This window comes from Lynx canadensis, chromosome D4 (genome assembly GCF_007474595.2).
Source record: "Lynx canadensis isolate LIC74 chromosome D4, mLynCan4.pri.v2, whole genome shotgun sequence".
Taxonomy (NCBI): Eukaryota; Metazoa; Chordata; class Mammalia; order Carnivora; family Felidae; genus Lynx; species Lynx canadensis.
This window is the reverse complement of record NC_044315.2, coordinates 31,863,601-31,882,971: the sequence shown is the minus strand read 5'-3', so window position 1 is coordinate 31,882,971 and position 19,371 is coordinate 31,863,601.

Sequence of the window (19,371 nt, the reverse complement as noted above, 5' to 3'; positions counted from 1 at the left end):
CACTTACCATTTGGACCAAAAACATCAAGCCCTTAAACCTTAAGTCTTAAAATTGTGTCAGTTATCTAGGTAGTTCCCTCAAACAGACTCAAATTCAGAAATATTGTGGCAACAGCTATGGGGTTATGTAACATGTGAACTTCCGAAGAGCAATAATATCTATTTTGGTGACTCTAAGTAATGGAATCTCTACTGCAATTGGAAATTAGAGGAATGCTACTGTAGTCTTGTTCTGGCATCTTACTGGTTTATGTTAGCCTTGATCTTTTTTCTGTGTCTCATTTTCCTGGAATTCATTTGCTCATTTACTTGTATCAGGGACTTCATATTTATATTAGATATTTCTCTGTCTCTCCATCTGCAACCACTTCATTTAGTGCAGAACCATTAACAACTACATGGAAATTTGTGGTTTCCTCTAAAAATTCTCTCAGTCCTCAGTCTCTGTCAGTTCCTTTCTCCTGTATTACTCTGTGTATTTCCTACACAGGCAGGAGGGGTGTTAGAGTCCTCACTTTTTGAAAAAAGAGTAAAAATCTCCAGGTTTAAAAAGATGGTTTAGTGCATTGTCTTAGCTCAGGCTGTTATAACAAAATGCCATTGAGTAAGTGGCTTAAGCAGCCATAGTTCTGGAGACTGGGAAGTACAGATGAAGGTGCCAGAAGATTTGATTCTTGGTGAGCCCTCTCTTCCTGGCATGCAGATGGCTGCTTTCTCACGATAGAAAGCTGTAGTGTCTCTTCTTATAAGGATGCTAATCTTATAAGGAACCCACAATCATGATGTCATTTAAACCTAATTACTTCCCAAAGACCTCACCACCAAATACCATCACACTGGGGTTGGGAAGTCAGTATGTGAATTTGGAAGGGACACAAACATTTAGTCCATAACAATGAATATAAACCATTACTTTTTTTTTTCCTTCCTATGAGCATCACCAAAAATTCTGGCTGCAGCCACTCATGCATGTACTGATTGTCTATTTCATGCCCACTATTTATAGAACAGTGCTTGTTAAATAGTAGAGTATATAAAGTTCATCTTGGGGAATTTTGTTAAAATACAGATGATTCAGATTCTGGGGTAGAATTTGTCTATTTCTAACAATCTCCCAGGCAGTGCTGATGTTGCTGATATAGGGACAACACTTGAATAGGAAGGATATATGTAACCACACATACTCAGAATATTTATTTGGAAAATTGGAAAAGAAAGGATTTGGGCTTTGTTTAAAAATATTAAGCATGCAAAGAGATGATGAGTGGGGGTCCCAGCTGGGCTCTATGCATTGGTACTGATCCTGGAAAAAAAAAAGGACCATGTTCTCATGGATTAGGTTTAACAGCTACATAAATATCAAATCATTTTGAACACCCAAGAAATTGATTGGAAGTCTTAGAGAACAAAGCTACGTGTCTAGAAACCAGAAAAATGACCCATGGAAGGTAAGAACTGTGTAGAGTTCATGGGAGTAAAGAGCCATGGGAATCTCCAGGGAAGAAAGCCCTGACCTTGGTGGGAGTAGTGAGAGTGGAGGAGGAGGAGAGAGAAGAAAAAGCACAGGGTAAGAGAGAGCGAAAACATGTTCAGGGGAATGCACAAAAAAAACCTACTCCCCATAACCTTTGATGGGGAAAAAGGAGGGGGTTACAATAATGCCAGTTTTCTATAAACAGTGAAGCACAGTTTTCAGAGGTGTGAACATTACCAGGTTTGTGCCTGGCAAGCTTATTAAAGTACTCTGGTGGTAGAGGAGAGCTGAGCCCCAGCAGTGGGGAGGACCCCCCAGGGTCACCGGGGAGAAGTGGTTCCCCTGCTTGGAGTGCATTTGAGAGGTGATGCAGCCTCTCCATGGACAAAGGACTCTGTGGGCATCATCCAGCTGTCAACTCACAGTTACAGGAGCAAAAATGCTGGCAGAGGTCTGCAATCCCTGGTGCTGGCTGTGTATTGAGATTTATCATAAACTCTGATCTAATGTGCAGTCATGTGGCTGTCTTCTGCAACACGCTGGCACTAGCCACAATGCAGGGAGACCCCAGCCCAGAGGATCAGTGTGGGTCTATGCCCCAGTTGTCTCTGAAGTGTCGTGTTTTGAAACATGGCCACACCTGAGATAAAACACAGGAGTGTTGTGCTGTTTGGCAGACAACTTGGACACAGAGAGGGTGAAGGTGGGGATCTGACAGAACCAGGGACACAGGTGGGGTCCTGAGCATCTCTGAGGGCTTACTGAAGAGGGGTTGCACACATTTCCTGCTCCTGAGATGAAAGAATGGGACAAAGCCATTTTCTCCCTGCACCCACCAGCTTGATTCACCACAGTGAGCTAAACAGCACCACCAAGTGGAGAATGGAGCCACCAAACCCCACACCCCTGAGTCCTACAGACACATCTCCACAGGGGTGATTGCATCTAAGAATCAGAGCAGCAAGCCCTTCCCTCAGAGGACCAGAAACTCTTCTCCCACACCAAGTCTACTGATTATAGAGTGCTACAAAGCTTCAGTTCTAGGGGGAAAAGGATCTAGCATCTTTTGGGGTTTATTTCTCTCTCTTTTTTTGTTTGTTTTTGTTTTTGTCTGCTTTTTTTCTTTTAATACAGACAGAGCAATTTAAAAAATTTAAATTACATATATTTTTTAATTATTTTCTTCTTCTCTTTTCATTTTATTTCACTTTACCTTTTTGTATCATGCTTCTCATAACAAGCAGACCAAACACACGTAGGGTCAAGCTTTCTGTAGGTATATTATTGTTAAATTTTTTCTTAAATTAAAAAAAATTATTTTGTTTTATTTTGCTTGTCTTTCTTTCTATCCAAAATGATGAGAAGGAAGAATTTGCCTGAGAAGAAAGAACAGGAAAAAAAAATGACACCCAGATATTTCCTCAATGCAGATATAAGTAACTTGTGTGAACTAGAATTTAAAACAACAATTATAAGGATATTAGCTGAGCTTGAATAAAGCATAGAAGACACTAGAGAATCCCTTACTACAGAGATTAAAGAACTAATACCTAGTCAGGCCAAAATTAAAAAATGCTATAATTGAGATATAAACCCAAATAGAGGTCATAATAATGACGATGGATGAAGCAGAGGAAGGACTTAGTGATATAGAAAATATAATTATGGAAAATAATGAAGCTGAAAAGAAGAGGGAAAGAAAGGTCATGGAGCACAAAGGCAGACTGAGGGAATTTAATGACTCAGTAAAATGTAAAAACATTCATATCATAGGCATTCCAGAAGATGAAGAGAGAGAAATGGAGCAGAAGGTTTATTGTGAACATATTATAACAGTAAACTTCCCCAATCTGGGAAAGGACGAAGACATCAAAATCTAAGAAGAACAAAGAACTCCCACTAAATTCAACAAAAGCTGGCAATCCTCAAGACATATAGCCAAATTCACAAAATACACCGTCAAGGAAAGAATCTTGAAAGCAGCAGGGGAAAAGAGTCCTTAACCTACAAGAGAAGACAGATAAGGTTCATAGCAGATCTGTCCACAGAAACTTGGCAGGCCAGAAAGGAGTTCCAGAATATATTCAACGTGCTGAATGGGAAAAATATGCAGCCAATAATACTCTATCCAGCAAAGCTATCATTCAGAATAGGAGAGATAAAGAGTTTCCCAGAAAAACAAAAAATAAAGGAGTCTGTGATCACACAACCAGCCCTGCAAGAAATTTTAAGGGGGACTCATTGAGTGGAGGAAAAAAAAAAAGACCAAAACAACAAAGACTAGAAAGGACCAGAGATCATGACCAGAAACACCTAGTCTACAGGTAACACAATGGTACTAAATTCATATCTTTCAAAAATCACTCTGAATATAAATGAACTAAATGCTCCAATCAAAAGACATAGGTTATCAGAATGGATAAAGCAAAACAAGATCCATCTATATGCTGCCTACAAGAGATTCTTTTTATTTTATTTATTTTTTTAATGTTTATTTATTTTTGACAGAGAGAGAGAGAGAGAGAGAGAGAGACAGAGCATGTGCAGGGGCGGGGCAGAAAGAGGGAGACATGGAATCTGAAGTAGGCTCCAGGCTCTGAGCTGTCAGCACAGAGCCCGATGTGGGGCTCTAACTCACAGACCACAAGATCATGACCTGAGTCGAAGTCGGGCGCTCAACTGACTGAGCCACCCAGGCACCCCACAAGAGATTCATTTTAGACTTACAGACACTTGCCGACTAGAAGTGAGGGGATGGAGAACAATCTATCATGCTAAATAGATCTCCAAAGAAAGCCAGAGTAGCCATACTTATATCAGACAAAATAAATTTTAAACCAAATACTGTAACAAGAGATGAAGAAAGCATTATATCATAAGTAAGGGGGTCTATCCATCAAGAAGATCTAGCAATTATAAATATACCCCTCATTTGAAAGCACTCAAATATATGAATCAATTAATAACATAAAAGAACTCATTGATAATAATACCATAGTAGTAGGAGACTTTAACATCTCACTTACAACAATGAACAGATTGTTTAAGCAGAAAATCAACAAGGGGACAATGGTTTTGAATGACACACTGGACCAGATGGACTTAACAGAATTACAGAACATTTCATCCTTAGGCAGCAGAATACACATTCTTCTTGAGTGCACATGGAACATCCTCCAGAATAGATCACATACTGGGACACAAATCAGCCCTCAGCAAGTACAAAAAGATTGAGATCATGCCATGCACATTTTCAGATCACAATACTATGATACTTGAAATCCACCACAGGAAAAAATTTGGAAATCCCTTAACTACATGGAGGTTAAAGATCATCATATTAAAGAAAGAATGGGTTAATCAGGAAATTAAAGAAGAAATAAAACAATACATGGAAGCCAATGAAAATGAAAATACGACAGCCCAAAGCTTTGTGGAATGCAGCAAAGGCAATCCTAAGAGAGAAGTATGTTGCAAATGTAGGCCTATCTCAAGAAGTCAAGAAAGGTCCTAAAATACACAACCTAACCTTACATGTAAAGGATCTAGAACAGAAACAGCAAATAAAGCCTAAAGCCAGCAGAATAAGGGAAATAATAAAGATTAGAGTTGAAACAAATGATATAGAAACAGACAAACAAAAACCCCAGTATAATATATCAATAAAACAAAGAACTATTCTTTGGAAGCATAAACAAAATTGATATCCCCTACCAGACTTATAAAAGAGAAAAGAGAATGGACCTAAATAGATAAAATCCCAAATGAAAGAGGAGAGATCACAACCAACACCACAGAAACACAAAAACAATTATAAGAGAATACTGTGAAAATTATATACCACAAATTGGGCTACCTGGAAGAAATGGATAAATTCCTAGAACCATACACACTACTGAAACTGAGGGGTGCCTAAGTGGCTCAGTTGGTTAAATTCTGACTCTTGACTTTGGCTCAGGTCATGATCTCATGGTTGTGAAATCAAACTCTGTGTTGGACTTCATGCATACTGTGTGGAGTCTGTTTGGAATTCTCCTTGTCTTCTCTCTCTTCCCCTCCCTTCTCTCTCTCTCTCTCATCTCTCTCTCTTTTTTCAAAATAAATAAATAAACTTTAAAAAAACTACCAAAACGGAAACCAGGAAGAAATAGAAAATTGAACAGACCCATAAGCAGAAAAGACATTGAAGCAGTAATAAAAAATTTCTCAACAATAAGAGTTCTGGGCCTGATAGCTTCCCAGGGGAATTCCACCAGACATTAAAGAAGAGTTAATACCTATTCTTATCAAACTTTTCCAAAAAATAGAAATGGAAAGAAAAACTTCCAAACTCATTCTATGAAGCCAGCATTACTTTGATTACAAACCAGACAAAGGCTCCACTAAAAGAGAGAATTATAGGCCAATATCCTGATGAAGCTGGATGCAAAAATCTCAATAAAATGCTAGCAAATCAAATTCAACATTACATTAAAAGAATTATTCACCACACTCAGTGCAATTTATTCCTGAGTTGCAGGAGGTGGTTCAATATTCACTAATCAACCAATGTGATACACCACTTTAATAAAAGAAAAGATAAGAACCACATTATCCTCTCAATAGATGCAGAAAAGCATTTAACAAAATACAGTATCTTTTCTTGATAAAAATCCTCAACAAGTAGGGACGAATGAAGCATACCTCAACATCATAAAGGCCATATATGAAAGACCCACAGCTAATATCATCCTCAATGGGGAAAAACTGAGGGCCTTTCCCCTACAGTCAGAAACAAGATAAGGATGTCCACTTCACCGTTACTATTTAACATAGTACTGGAAGTCTTACCCTCAGCAATCAGGCAACAAAAAGAAATAAAAAGGCATATAAATCAGCAGGAAGAAGTGAAAACTTTCACTATTTGCAGACATGTGCTATTCTATGTAGAAGACCCAAAAGATTCTACCAAAAATTGCTAGAACTAATACATGGATCAGCAAAACTACAGACTGTAAAATCAATGTGTAGAAAATCTGTTGCATTTCTATACACCAATAAGAAGAAGCCAGAAAAAGAATTCAAGGAATCAATCCCATTTGCAATTGCACCCAAACCCATAGGATATCTAGGAATAACCTAACTAAAGAGGTAAAGATCTGTACACTTAAAACTGTAGAACACTTATGAAAGAAATTGAAAGAAGACATAAAAAAATGGAAAAGCATTCCAGGCTCATGGATTAGAAGAACAAAAATTGTTAGAATGTCTATACTACCTAAAACAATCTACACATTTAGCAATTCCTATCAAAATACCACCGCATTCTTCACAGAGCTAGAACAAACAGTCCTAGAATTTGCATGGAACCACAAAAGATTCCGAATAGCCAAAGCAATTCTGAAAAAGAAAAACAAACCTGGAAGCATCAGTATTCTGGACTTCAAGCTATATTACAAAGCTGTAGTCATCAAGAAAGTATGGTACTGGTACAAAAAAGGACATATAGAGTCAGTGGAACAGAACAGAAAAACCCAGAAATGGACCCACAACTACATGGTCAAACCAATCTTGACAAAGCAGGAAAGAATATCCAGTCAAAAAATGACAGTCCTCTTCAATAGGTAGTGGTTGGGAAAAATGGTTGGTGACATGCAGAAGAATGAAACAGGGTCACTCTCTTGCACCATATACAAAAATAAATTCAAAATAGATGAAAGACCTAAATGTGAGACAGAAAACCATCAAAATCATAGAAGAGAACATAGGCAGCATTCTCTTTGACCTCGCGCCTGAAGCACTTCTTACTAAGTACGTCCCCAAAGGTGAGGGAAACAAAAGAAAATATGAACTATTGGGACTTCATCAAGATAAAAAGCTTCTGCACGGCAAAGGAAAAAAAAAATCAACAAATCTAAAAGGCAGCCTATGGAATGGGAGAAGATATTTGCAAACAACTTATCTGATAATGGGTTAGTATCCAAAACATATAAAGAGCTTATCAAACTCAACACCCAAAAAACAGCAACCCAGTTAAGAAATGGGCAGAATACATGGATAGACACTTTTCCAAAGAAGACATCCCCTGGCTAACAGACACATGAAAAGATGCTCAACAACACTCATCAACAGGGAAATACAAATCAAACCACAATAAGATACCACTTCACACCGATCAGAAGGGCTAGAAGAAACAACCCAAGAAACAACAGTTGTTGGTGAGGATTTGGAGAAAAGGGATCCCTCTCGGGGGACCTGGGTGGTGCAGTTAGTTTAGCGTCCAATTCTTTTTTTATTATTATTTTTTTAATGTTTATTTATTTTTGACAGAGAGAGACAAAGTATGAGCGGGGGAGGGGCAGAGACAGAGGGAGACATAGAATCCAAAGCAGGCTCCAGGCTCTGAGCTGTCAGCACAGAGCCCGACGTGGGGCTCGAACTCACAGACAGCGAGATCATGACCTGAGCCAAAGTCAGACGCTTAACCGACTGAGGCACCCAGGTGCCCCATAGTGTCCAACTCTGGATTTGGGCTCTCATGTTTCATTGGATCAAGCCCCACATCAGGCTATGTGCTGATGGCATGGAGTCTACTTGGAATTCTCTCTCTTCATATCTCTCTGTTGCTCTCCTGCTTGTGCACACACATTTTCTCTCTGTCTCAGAAATAAATATATAAACCTCAAAAAAAGAGGGGGAACCTTCTTGCATTGTTGGTGGGAATGCAAACTGGTGTAGCCACTCTGGAGAAATATGAAGGTTCCTCAAAAAACTAAAAATAGAACTACCTTATGATCCAACAATTTCACTATTAAGTATTTACCCTAAGGATAGACAAATAGAGATTTGAAGGGACACACGTATCCCAATGTTTACAGTAGTATTATCAATAATGGCCAAACTATGGAAAGAACCCAAACGTCCATAGACTAATGAATGGATAAAGAAGATGTGGTCTATCTATCTATCTATCATCTATCTATCCATATCTACACACACACACACACACACACACACACACACACACACTGGAATATTACTCAGCCATCAAAAAGATGAAATTATGCCATTTGCAACAACATGGATGGAGCTAGAATGTATTTTGCTAAGTGAAATAAGTCAATCAGAGAAAGACGAATACCATATGATTTCATTCATTTGTGGAATTTAAGAAACAAAACAAATTAACATATGGGAAGGAATGGGGAAAGAGAAGAAGGGGAACAAAATCATAAGAGAATCTTAAGAGAGAAAACAAAAAGGGTTGATGGGAGATGGGTTGGAAATAGGATAGATGGGTGATAGGTATTAATTAATGAGGGCATTTATTGTGATGAGCAGAGGGTGTGTATACAAGTGATGAATCCCTGAATTTACTCCTGAAACCAACATTACACTGTTATGTTAACTAACTAAAGTTTAAATTAAAAAGTAAATGTTCTTGTAATACCCTAAAAAAGTATCAAGCATGAATATGTGAAAACAAATATTGCTGTCTAATATTGTTTCAGTATAGTTAATATATTAAAATCATATTTGGTCTCAGATAGTATGTTAGATGTTATAGATTTTATACCTGGAATTTACTGTTTAGATTTTATACTGAAATTACTTCCATTGGCCTCATTCTCTGTAGATAGTAGAGATTTGTCCCCCTGGTATGGGGATGAGCAAGGATTGTCTCCTTGTTGAGAGGGATAAATTGAAGAAAGGACAGAGATAGCACAGAGGATGATGGATGGACAAGTATCAAAAATTACTTGCTAAGAGCTCTCTCCTTGAAAATATCATTGATTATTAAGCTAATGTTAAGCTAATATTTTCAAACTTTATGGCACATAAGAATCACCTAGGGTACTTGAAGACAGTGCATATTACTGAACTCTGTGCCTTGAGGTTCTGATGCAGTGGGTTCTGGTGTAGGACAGGGAAGGCAAAAGTTAGTATTTTAAACAAGCATTTGAGATGAATCTAAGGCAGTTGGTCCCTGGACCATTATTTTGAGAAGCATTGTATTAGAAAGACTTGGTAGGAGTCTTTGGGGAAGGAAATAAAACACATAAACAAACCAAGAAAATATTTCTATTTTGGTTGAAGTCTTTTTGACTTACTGTAAGAGAGAAACAAAGACATCCAACTCGTCAGCAGATGGGTCTATCAGACATCTAACTGTAAATTAAGCAGCTCAAACCCTGTATGAGTACCCTGATGCAGGACTCATGGCCACTATTTATAGGAATAATGGAATTTAGAGCTGATAGGAATCTTAGAGACTTTTCATCTGTTTTTGTTGGTGGACTCATTTAGCAGATACATTTTATATTGTGTTCCAGGCAGTGTACACATCCACAGACACATACAGCACATAATGTGTACATTTCTTCACTTCATCAAACAACACTCTTACAAATTGTTTGTGTATTCTCATATTTTTTTGAGGGGGGAGGTCACATTTAAATTTAAAAAAAAAAATCCTGGTCATGACTCATTTAATTGATTGTATGACCACTTGCCATTTGAGAAGACACCAATGTAGTGTAGTCATTTTATTTTACAATGGGAACAAGCTTTTACAGGTAAAACTTGTCCAAAATCACACAGCTGTGAATAGTAGAACTCAGAGCCAGAATTCCAGATCTCGGGGTTTTAACCAAATGACTTGTCTGTTATGGCCTACTGTATATCTCAGTGTTTGTTTTATTCCCTCCTTAGCCTGTTTCTTTTAGGAAAAAATAGTCCATTTATATCTATTAGATTGCCGTATCTAGTGGAAACATTTTGAAGGGTACAATGTCTTTCCCTAAAGGAGACCACTGGATGGTAGTATAACTTGTCTGATGGTAGACTATTCACCTGAACCCAAGGTGAATTCAAATTTGTATATTTGCATCCTTATTTTATAATGCTTATAGCTCGGTATTCCTCCGGTGGATAGCTGAGCTTTATGCCCATCCTGAAGAAACTGTTTTACATGATTGTACAAGTTGGAGTACATCTTGTTACTTCATATTTCTTTTTTTTCATCTCGTGGAAGGGAGATTAAAAACACAAACACGTAGGTGCTTCCAGTGTCCCCAAAAGGGCCCTCATGTTTTGTATTTAATATATTTTTCTTTCCATACTTTATTTATAGGACTTTAACATAATCATTTTCTGTTATTTCTGTTATTTCAGACTGAAGCTTATATTCTTTTAGTGGTGAAATCTATTGGGTCCGCTTGGGTTTTCCATACATAAATAAAAACTCCAAGTGATTTTGTATTTATTAGCTCTTAATAAAGAAAATTAATACTTAGCTTTATAAGATTTTTTCCTTAGCTTCAGCAAGGTTGGCAGAGTGATCTATGCATGTACTAGGAACTTCTGAAGGAGGCAGTCATGAAGACATTTATTGTTTGTTGGGGTTTCAGGGATAAACAGGCTACACAGTTGAACCCTGCTCAGTTGAGCTCTTCTTTAACTACACCTTCCTCACAGGTTAAAACTGGAAGGAAAAGGGAATCAGATGGCTATCCTTGACACTTATTCCTTTTATCCCTCTTTTCCTCCTCCTACTCAAGTTCTCCTTTAAAAAAGAAGTTAAGGGTGTAGGCAAGAAAAAAGGGTAAGAAATGTGATGGTTAATTTAAATATTTTTTAGGTTTTTATGTATGTATGTATGTATTTAGAGAGCAAGCCATGGAGGGGCAGAGAGAGAGGGAGAGAGAATCCCAAGCTGGCTCTGTGCTGTCAGTGCAGAACCCAATGTTGGGCTCGAACTCTCAACCATGAGATCATGACCTGAGCTGAAACCAAGTGTCAGACATTTAACTGACTGAGCCACCCTGGTGCCCCAGTGATGTTTAATTTTATATGTCAACTTGGCTGGGCCATGGTACATAGATATTGGTCAAATCTTATGCTGATTGTTTTGTGAGGATATTTTTGAATGCAACTGACATTTATATTGGTAGGTTTTTGAGGTAAGCAGATTGCCCTTCATAATAGGGGTCGGAAAAGCCTTATATAATCCGTTGAAAACCTTAACAGAATAAAGCCTAACTCCTCTACCCACTTCTCCCCAATTTAGAAGGAATTTTGCCAGTAGAGTGCCTTTAGACTCAACTGCAACTCTTCCCTGAGTCTCCAACTTGCTGGCCTACCCATCATATTTGGACTTGCCAAGCCTCCACAATCATGTACAATCCGTAAAATAAAATTTTCTCTTTCTCTTTCCCTCTGTATACATACATACCGATGTATATAGGCATTGCGTATGTGTATATGTATGTATGTACACATATGTTCATTCTTATTGTCCATATATGTTTATGTATATACACACATATATAAACATACATCCATCCTTCAATTGGTCCTGTGTTTCTGGACAACTCTGACTACAATAAGACGTGGAAGGGGTGCCTGGGTGGTTCAATCAGTGAGTGTCCTGACTTTTGATTTTGGCTCAGGTATGATCATGGTCAGGGATTGAGCCCTGCATCTGGCTCTGTGCTGAGCATAGAGCCTGGTTGGGATTCCTCTCTCTCTCACTCTTTCTCTGCCCCTTTCCCACTCATGCTGTCCTCTCTCTCAGAATAAACAAATAAAATTTTAAAAAATAAATAGAAATGAAGGTAAGATGGGGGACTTCAGAATGGTTAAACCAGGTTTCAAATTAAAACTCAATTAAAACAAAATATAAAGAACATGAGAATAGTGCTATTCTTTCTCTTATTCCTCTGCCACAACAAGTTGTTCTCTGAAGCTTTGACACAATGCGTGGACTAATTCTGTTTCTTTACCCATTGTATCCTCAGTGGTTACTGTATTTTTCCACATTCTAGGCTCTTGGTATCTGTTGGTTGAATGAATGAATGAATGGTAAGGATTCTTAATTGTACAACAGGGGAAGGACTGAATGCTCAATGTCACAGGAGAATGAAAATATTGTAACCAGTTGGGAATGGTGCAAGGTTGAAGGTATTGAAGATAGGATGGCTAGAAATAAATCTGGAAAGGTAGTGCTGAGGATTTGGGGCTTTATCCTTGTGAGTAGCAGGGAGTCATCAAGCAAATTTAAGGAAAATCATATTCATGTTTGCCCCTCAGAATGATTCCCAAGATTTCTGAAGTTTTAGCAAAGCTCAAAGACTTTATTTTATTGTGATGTAGATTGTTTTAAATCCAAATGTACTTCTTTGCCTCTGCCTGTTTCAGTCTCACTAGCTAACTTTGTCCACCAACATAAATTGATAAAAAGAACATGGGTTCTTAGATCTAGGTTGAATCCTGAGTTTAACATTTAGAGGACTTATGATCTTGAACAGCAGCTTTACTTTTCAGCAGCATGATTTCTTCAACTTTAGATGGTTGGCATAACCCAGTGTTGAAAAGTCAAAAGCATTCCCTTTCAGATCAGGAACAAGAGGAGAGTCTATCATCTGCTTTCTTTCAGCATTGTAGTAAAGGTTCTAGCTAAAGTGATATGGTAAGAAAAAAGGAAAAAAATAGGAAAAAAGTATAAAGATTGGGAAATTAGTCAATAGGTAATTATTTGAATTAATATGAAAGTTAGCAGGCTTATTAGCATAATGAAAATATGCTAAAAGTGATTACGTTGTTATGCAATAGCACAGAAGGTGTAATTCAATAAAGTTTACAATAGTGTTAAGAAATATTAAGTTCTTCGTAGAAACCTAACAAGAAGTATCTAAGACTTTATGGCAGAAATTCCAAAACTTTATTGAAAGACATTAGAGAAAAAACCCAAATAAAGAAATATGCAATGTTTATAGATTAGAAACCATATTATTGTAAAGGTTTCACTTATCCCAAGTGATCTGTAGTTCAGTGCAATTCTAATCAAAATCCCAATTGTGTATTTAACCTGAAGAGTCAGTTCTAAAGTTTATGTGGAAATGCAAAGGATGAAGAATAAACAGGCATTCCTGAGCAAGTATGACATTGGGGGATTTGCTCTACCAGGATATTACATATTAACATTTATAAAGCTGTTCGAAGATAGACAAATAGATTATTGGAACAGAATTGAGATTTAAATATATCTATGTGTATATGAAAACTTAAAGCAATCAGTGAGGGAAAGAATTAATATTTGAATAAAATGATGCAGGGAGAATATGATTGTCTATGTGGTAAAAATAAATATTCTAGATGCATTATGATTTAGAAACTATGTAATAACACTATGTGTCAACTATACTCAATAAAAACTTTTTGAAAGATTTAAATATGAAAAAGCAAAATAATGAAATTGTTAGAGCAATATAGAAAAATACCTTAAGGACTTGGAGTAGAGAAGGATTTATTAAATAAGACAAAAGACCTAAACCATAAATGAAAAGATTAATAAGTTAGCCATATTAAAATTAAGAATTTCTGTTTAACAAAAGACAGCAAAAATGATTGAGTGAAAATACAAGGCACAAACTGGGGGAAGACATTTGCAACTGATTAAACTAATAACAGCTCAGTATCCAGGATATATACATATTACTTATACACATTAGTTAGAAAACTGGGCAAAACTTGAATATGCATTTTACCGGAAAAGAAAGCTAAATAGCCAGTTAACCTATTAAAAATGTTCTACCTCATTAGTAGTTAAGGAAATGCACATTAAAACCATAATGTAATACTATATAATCTCACCATGAAATTAGCAAACAAATAGTTTTAGTGAGATATGAAGCAAGAGGAACACCATATATCGTGGATCACAATAATGTAAATTGGTATGACCACTTTGGAATAAAAATAGTGATAAAAATACCCCATGATTCATCAGTCCCACTTCAAGAGAAATTCTTGCACATTTGCACCAAGGGACAGGTGAAGAAATTATAGGAATATTCATAGCAGTGCAGTTTTTAACAGCGAAAAAACAAAAAAACAAAACAAAAACACAACTCAATGTCCTTGACAAGTATAAGCTTCATTGTTCATGAACAGGTAAGAAGTATGGTATGACTATTCCCAAATGTCATATATTTCATGAACACTGTATGCCATACTATCTAACAGGAAGATTCAAAATACTCAAATTATTTCTTACCCCCATGAAATGTTAACATGGCTCATTGTTCTTCCATTAGGGATAAAGAATATGGTGCCAACAATCAGCTATAAAAGAGGAATGATTTGTTGAATTGAACCTCTGCATTCTGTAAAGTCTGGAGCAGGTGTATAGAAAAGAGACTTAAAAAACAATTCAAGACCAAATTTGGAATCAGTTTGTCAGTCTTTAACTTGCATACTCACTTTGTATTAATTTCAAAGCTGACTTACATCCTAATAAATTAAGACCACAAGGGTAATGCAGAGGGTGTGGTCAGTTTTTTTTTTAATGGTAATAGGCTAAATGCCTGAGCAGAGTGCCTTTTTCTCATAGCTGAACCTACTTGAGTAATTAATGAATACAGCAGCTGCTGTAGGAGTTGTTCATTCCCCATCCATCAAATTATAATGGTTCTCTAGTGAAGGCAGAGCAAATGTTTTCTTTCTGTAGCTCAGTTATGAGCATATTTAACAGTGCCTTAAGAAAGCCTAATTTTACCCACATCATTGGAGTATTGAACCCTATCCATCTTTCCTTGTCCATTACTCAGAGAAGAACCACTTTTACCTTTCTTTCTTTCTTTTTCTTTCTTTCTTTCTTTCTTTCTTCTTTCTTTTTTTTCTTTTTTTTTTCTTTCTTTTTTTTTTTTTTTTTTTTTTTTCTTTTTTTTTTTTTTTTTTTTTTTTTCTTTCTTTCTCTTTCTTTCTTTTTTTTTTCTTCTTTCTTTCTCCCTTCATAAATGTGATAGGTGGCTGGGGCTTTGAGACACATGATACCAGCATGACCTCCAGGAAGGGTAGTAAACTAAAGATTAAGTCCTGGCCAATGATTCAATCATGTCTATGTAATGAAACCCCAACAATTTGGACACCAAATTCAGGTAAATTCCCTGGTTAACAGGTACTCAGTGCAGGGGCGCCTGGGTGCCTCAGTCAGTAAGTGTCCAACCTCGTCTCAGTCATGATCTCGTGGTCTGTAGATTTATAGCCCCATGTCAGGCTCTGTGCTGACAGCTCAGAGCCTGGAACTGCTTCAGATTCTGCATCTCCTTCTCTCTCTGCCCTTCCCCCCCCCACTCGCACTCTGTCTCTCTCTCTCTCCTCAAAGTAAATAAACATTTAAAAAAAATTTTTAAAAGGTACTCAGTGCAAACCATTACACATCAATGATCATTTTTTTCTTTCAAAAAGAAAAAAAGAAAGAAAAAGGAAGAAAAGGGAAAAGGGAGACTTCAGGTGGGGGAGGGGAGTTGTATTTCATATTCTAGAGAAAAAATACTGCTGACATTTTAGTTTGTCATGTTATGCAAAACATAACTTCAAGAAAACAATTGAAGATTGAAGGCATCAGATACACGTGGCTTCTAGTTCTGGCTCTGTCACTTACTAAATAAGCTGTGATGGTATCAACTGCTTTCTCTTTCAAAGCCTTGGTTTCTTCATTTGTAAATGAAGCAAAGTAATAGAGGCACCTTGCAGGATTATTATGTGAATATGATAGTGCATGTAAGCATGTAGCCTAGCAGATGGTAGGTGCACAATAAACCTTAAGTTGGGAGAGCCTGGGTCCTGAGCTCAGTGATCCATTTTATTTTTCAAGGATTGCTCTAAAATGATATTGTACAGTCTTTGAAAAGAGTCTCCATACTGCCAAGTTTATGCTAGAATTTAAGCTGCAACTTCATGGTGAGTAGCTCTGGAAGATACAATGATGGAAATTGGTTTCTCACTGAAAATGAAATTAGGTTACAGCAAGGCAATTATAGTGCAGATTTTATTCCTGAGAATAATGCCTCTGAGCTTCAGAGTTCTTCAGAGTTTAATACCTGCATGTGATATGCCAGGCATCTTAAACTCAACTTATCCAAAATAGAGCACTTGCTCTTCCATCCATGAATCTGTTCCTCTTTAGACCTTCCCCATCTCACTAAACAGTGCTTCTGTGCATTCAGCTGCTCAACCCCAAACCTGAGTCATTCCCAGATCTCTTGATCCCTCACTTCTTAATCCAGTTCATCTCCAAGTGTTATTTAAAGTTCTCCAAATATATCTTCAGTCTGTCCACTCACCCCCATCCCTACTGCCATCACCCAAATCCAAATCGTATTTGTTAAAATCCAGATTACTGCAATAGCTTTCCAACTAATCTCTTCACTTCTACTCTTATTCTCGCGGCTAATCATTAGATCTTGTCATCATCCTGCTCCAAAGCTTTGGTGGATTCCCTTTGCACTAAGACAAATCCAGAATCTTTAACATGACCTATTAAGCTCGAATGATATGTCCTATGCCTAGCTTTTCAGCTTTATCCATCCACTATTTCCTCCTTACTACATTAGTTAATGTGGGAACTCAATTTTCCCAGTATGAGAATTTAGCCATAAGTAATGTGGTACACTTGAAAAACTTTATCAAGATCCCAACCCCTAATAAAAGCCTTAATAGCTATTTGAGAGTAGGAATGCCATAGGACCCAGAATTGGAGTTTGATATATTCTCTGAAAGATGTATTTGACAAAATTTTGTCATAACCATGGATGAAGCTACAAGTAAAATTGGAATAAAATTACTTTGTTTCGTTATAGATAACTGTATATCCCAGAAGAAAGAAAAAAACAAGTAGAATACATGTCATCATGGTTGGTACCCTTTATGGGAGATAAAGCATGTATATATACAAGTAGGCAGAATACAATCAACTTTGTAACCATAATTATCTAGAATCATCCATAAAGCCCTGAAAGGATAATGGCAATAGTTGAATTTGAAGGAAGCACAAGAATGACATTGATGGAAAAAGAAGCAAGAGGATATTTCAAGTATGTGAAAAAATTGGTAGTAATGAATGTTCAGTAGAGGAATAGTGAGAAGTGAAGGTTCCTGGCATGGTTCACACTTCTGACCAACTAACTTGCTTGCAATTGGGGATTTCCACTATCCCCTCAGTTTCAGTAATTTTCTGGAACAACTCACAAAATTCATGAAATGCTATATTTGTGATAACACTTTCTTATAGCACAAAGCAAACAAACAAAAAGATCCACGAAAACACAAACCAGGAAACCAAAGAAGAAGCACATAGGGAGAAGTCTGGGAGGGTTTTAAATGAAATCTTTCATGTCCTTTCTCCTTGGAGTCAGGACATATCAGCCCTCCCAGCTGCTAATCAAAGAAATTTACCTGAATTTGGTGTTCAAAATTTATTGTGTTTCATTGCATAGACACAATTGATTGAATCATTGGCCAGGAGGTTGAACTTAATCTTTACCTTTTAGTCTACTACCTTTCCTACAGGTCATGCTAGTATCATGTGGCTCAAAGCCCCAATCATCTAATCACATGGTTGGTCTTTCTGGTGTGGCCAGCCCTCATCCTGAATCAATCTCATTTTCATATAACTATCTAGCGACCCACCATGAGTTACCTTATCAGGATAAACTGTCAAGTTTGGTTTGAGGGACCTACTTTGAATAACAACAGACACTTATATCACTGAGGAAATTTCCAAGGATTTGGAGGGGTACCTTTTAAGAACCAGAGACAAAGGTCAGCCAAATCTCCTGTTACTGGTTTATATACGTTTGTATTTACATGTAAATATTTATATAAATAAATATATAAAATATGAATATTTTATATCTCCCATTAACATATTAGCATTCTGAAATAAAATCGTGTTTACAAAATTTAATAAACTTGGGGCGCCTGGGTAGCTCAGTCGTTAAGCATCCGACTTCAGTTCAGGTCATGATCTCATTGCTCATGAGTTTGAACCCCACATCGGGCTCTGTGCTGACAGCTCAGAGACTGGAGCCTGCTTCCAATACTGTGTCTCCCTCTCTCTCTGCCCTTCTCCCACTCATGCTCTGTCTCTTTCAAATGTTAAAATAAAAAAAAGTTTAAAAAATTTAATAACTTATGAATCTGCTGCTTAGCATGTCAAGCACTGTGGTTTTCAGAAAACATTTACAGCTAGTAGAAATAGCTAGTGACTATTTTCAAAACTGACAGGAGATAATTGGCTAAAGGTGCAATTTCAAAATGGCAGTATCAGAGTTGGCATAAATAGCAGGAAATATCATAGAAGAGGTTCTTTCCACGGGGTTAGTTGTTTGGTCAAATTGAACAATTTTTGGAAACCAAATATGAAAATCCTGTCCACTGTAAATATTTTCATAAAACACTTATATAGTTATCCCAGCACCTCCATATAGATTATCTGATTTGGGACATACAGAAAATGTATAATGTAAAATGGGTTTATCTCACATTTTACAAATCAGGTAAGAAAAAGCAAAGCTCAGAGTAATTAATAATTTGCTCCTGGGACTTAGTAGGTCCAGTAGTGAGCCCTGTTTTTCAGATCATAAGACTGCTTTTATACTGTTACAATACTTTTTTGTAAATAAGATGCTGCTACTGACCTTTCAATAACATACCTTTATAGGTTTTCTTAAATTTAATGATGAATTTCTAAAATTTAATCTACTCTATATTGATCAGTCCCTGAGGCCAAGAGTTTACATAGATGGCATGACTGAGGTAGGAATTAAGGTGCTGTCATATAATAAAAATAAATATTTGGTCCTTATTCCCAGTTCCTGGTGTATAGCTCCTAAAACCCTTGGAATCTCTGGAACAGTAAGAGTGTCCTTTGCAGGCTAATGAGATGACTGGTGGCTAGGGCCCCTAGATAGCTTCAGATAGCCAGAAACATTATGAAGGCATTATTAGAGGGTTAGAACTTTCAGCCCCACTCCCCACCCCTGTGGAGAAGAGAGGGAGTGGAGAGTGAGTCAATTACCAGTGGCCAATGATTGCCAAATTACACCTATGTAGTGAAATTTCTGTAAAAACCA